This window comes from Tyto alba, unplaced genomic scaffold (genome assembly GCF_018691265.1).
Source record: "Tyto alba isolate M040663 unplaced genomic scaffold, T.alba_DEE_v4.0 Super-Scaffold_26, whole genome shotgun sequence".
Lineage (NCBI taxonomy): Eukaryota > Metazoa > Chordata > Aves > Strigiformes > Tytonidae > Tyto > Tyto alba.
Window position 1 is genome coordinate 11942237 of NW_024881300.1, and position 3629 is coordinate 11945865.

A 3629-nucleotide genomic window follows, 5' to 3' on the forward strand; every position below is an offset into this window, starting at 1 on the left:
CAGGACGTGATACTATTGATCCTCAGGCCAGTCATCCATTAGGCATCCATTAAGATCCAGAGTGATAGACAAATGTGAATTACAATTGTTGTAATTCCATCAAAGGGCTGCTAAGATAAGGGACAAGTCTGTAGCTCAGCGAGGATAAGGATCACCTGAACCCCCAAGATATTACTGTAGCCACACTTTATATTGTTGAAATAAAAAGGCCTAAAGCAATATCTCAGTGTGCTGAGAGGTGTCCTTTGGTGAACTGTGGTGTTTCCAGGCATTAAAGCCCTTAGCCTTCTGTTGCACCACTCTGACGGAGTTTTTCACTATCAAATAAGATTCAGCAAAAGGGAACCTGAGTATCCTCTTCAACTTTAATGTGCTTTCTAGATCCAACACGATCTTCCCGTAGATGCTCCAGAAGGCATCTGTCATCTCTGTTGCCGTAAAACAGTTTCAGCCTGGCTTGGTATTTTCTCATCCATTTCTGCCTTTTCTTTCTTACCTGGTGTTTCCTTTCCCATGTTATAATTTGGTCCTTTTCTCTATTTCCCTGGCCAAATCTAACTTTCAAACTTTCTGCTGAGTGGGTTAATTTTAAACAAGATATGGAGCTGCAAGCGTAGCTCTGTGGAATGGTTGTATTTTAGACACATTTGAAAGTATTTATTTATCTGAGCTGTGCATTTAAAATTGCACTCTTGAGCTTATGGGCAAATGAGGATCATAGTTCTAATTAATATTTTTAAACTGCATGGCACCCCGGGCAAATTAAGTATGTGTCGTGGTTTAAGCCCAGCCAGCAACTAAGCACCACACAGCTGCTCTCCTGCTCCCCCCCAGTGGGATGGGGGAGCGAATTGGAAGAGTAAAAGTGAGAAAACTCGTGTGTTGAGATAAAGACAGTTGCATAGGGAAAGCAAAAGCCGCGCACACAAGCAAAGCAGCCCAAGGAATTCAATCACCCCTTCCCATGGGCAGGCGGGTGCTCAGCCGTCCCCAGGACAGCCGGGCTCCGTCACGGGTAACGGTCACTTGGGAAGGGAAACGCCATCGCTCCAACATCCCCCCCTTCCTCCTCCTCCCGCAGCTGTACTCGCTGAGCACGACGTCCTGGGGGCTGGGGGATCCCTGGGGTCAGTTGGGGTCGGCTGTCCCGGCTGTGGCCCCTCACAGCTTCTTGTGCACCCCCAGCCCACTCGCCGGTGGGGTGAGGAGCAGAAAAGGCCTCGACTCTGTGTAAGTGCTGCTCAGCAATAATGGAAACATCTCTGTATTATCCACAGTTTCCAGCACAAATCCGAAACACAGCCCCATGCTAGCTACCGCGAAGAGAATTAACTCTACCCCAGCCAAAACCAGCACGGTATGCTTTTTCTCATATTTTAACCATACAAACAGATGTTTAGAATCGTGCAGCTGTTTTCCTTGATGGAGCAAGCATAATTAACCTGAAATATCTATCCAAAAGCCTACCTGGGTGCATCAAATGGGCCTTTGATGTAAGAGACCTGATGATGTACACAGCTGGATGAGTTACTTGTCATGGGCTGGGGAAACCCAGCTCCCCCCACAGCCACTCACTTCTCCCCACATCCACTTGTTATTACACAAGCTTATTAGCATTCTTGCATGTGCTTATTTTTAATCTGGTTTTGGTCAGTACCTGATCTAAACCTGACTCTTAGATGACAATCAGAAGTTTGATACAACACAAAGCTTTCAATATAGCATAGCAACTGTAATTTATGCTGTTGCATCTCTTTAGTGAGAATCTCACTCATGGTGTATGTGCTGCTAAAAGGTGATGTTCACTGTTAGCAAACGCCTCAGCTTTACCTCAGCATCCCAGTTCCTCTTACTGCCGTCTCTTGAATTCTTCCCTGGGAACGTCGCCCTTTTGATACAATCACTCCAGCAGGTCTAGTCGGCTGAGCCTGGGCCCGTCGATAACAGAATAACCGAGTCCCTGTTTTTATAACTGAATTGCACCCACCGCAGCTCGCCCTGGAGGGCACGGCAGCCAGTGCTCCCGAGCTCCTCTGTGTGTGCCATCAGCGCAGTTTGACCTTGATGTTGGATGGAAACCCCCTAAATATGAATTTTACTTGAGAATTGCCTCCCTTTCACGGGAAACTGGGTACAATAACGTATGTTATTGCTTCATGATGTTGATTTTACCAATTGATACTTAATTTAGCCATCAGAGAGTTTCTGTTGTAAATACCCACAGACTGCACGTGTGGTATCTCTCTTGTGGTGCAGCCACAATGCAAAGATGCATTTTTTTTAAAGCATGTAGGGAATTTTTTCTGTTCATAGTGAAAAGCAGCAAGACCTCATCTTTGCCCTGGAGGACCAAACTGTGCCCTGTGGCACAGCCGCCATTGGTGTAGTTTAATAAAAGGTGCTGTCACGGAGCTTTGTATTATTGTTGGTATCTGTAGCTGAATTAAACTGCCGCCCAGCGGGCTGCGGCACTCCTGTCAGAGCAGTGCGGGAGCGCCGTCGGGGCTTCGCTCCTCGGAAGGGAGAAGCTGTGCCTCCAAGAGAGGAGCTGGTGCTGGGTTTTCTGGGATAAGCTGTGAGCACCTGCAAGTGGGACAACAGTGAAAAGTTCAGGAAATACGTGAGGTAGAGCTGGTTTGTTTTAGCAGTTAATCAAGGGTATCTTTAATCTTTCGCTGTTTTGCTGTTCTGCTCATGAAGTTCCAGTTAACTTTGTCATCTTCCTGCTTGTTGTAAACACGCGAGATGTCCGTTTTCAGTGGAACAGAATGGTTTTACGTTGCTTATATTGATCCAAGTTGTGTTGGCTCGCTGCGGATACGTAACCCTGTTGGTATGGCCAGGTTACTTCAGTATCACACTCTGCAGGGCCTGGAAGGCTCTGGCTCCTATCCCTTGGGACGAGTGACCCGCGGTGTGCTTTGATGGGACTGGAGCGCTCCGGGGACAGCCGGGTTTTGGGGGAGGCTCATCTCCCGGTGCGCGTTACCGATGCCGTCCGATTTAAAACCTTCAGCGCGTTCCTTGCCGCGGGCCGTGGCGGCGCCGGCAGCCGCTTCCCCGAGCCCCCGCTGCCGCCCACGGCCCGGCGGCACAGCTTCGGGGGAGGCTGCCGGGGCGGGAGGCGCCGGCTCGGCTCGGCCGGGCCGAGGCAGCTCCCGCGGCCGCTTCCCCCGGCAGGAGGGGCCGGTGGGCCGCGGCGGCGCTGGGCGCGGCCTCCCGCCATGGGGCCGCGGGCTCCCCGCAGCCCGCCGGGCGGAGCGGCGGCCCCCGCGGGGCGCGGCGGCGGAGGGAGGCCGGGGCGAGGCGGGAGCGGGGCACCCCGTGCCTGACAGGAAGCCCGGCGCGGCGGCGGGCGGGCTCGGCCCATCGCCTTCCCTTCCGCCGCGGGCCGCGCTCCGCCCGCGCCGGCTGCCGGCCGCCCCGCAGGTGCGCGAGGCGCGGAGCGGGGCGGCGCGGCGCTCCCCTCGCCCTCCGGCCCGGCCGCCGCGGCTGCACGGCGGGCCTGTCACGTGGGGCGGCGGCGGCGGCGCCGCGGCGCTGCGGTCCGTGTTCCTCCACCTGCCCCGGCGCGGGCGGCGGCGGCGCGGGCCGGCCATGGGGCTGCGGCGGCGGCGGCCGGAGCCCCG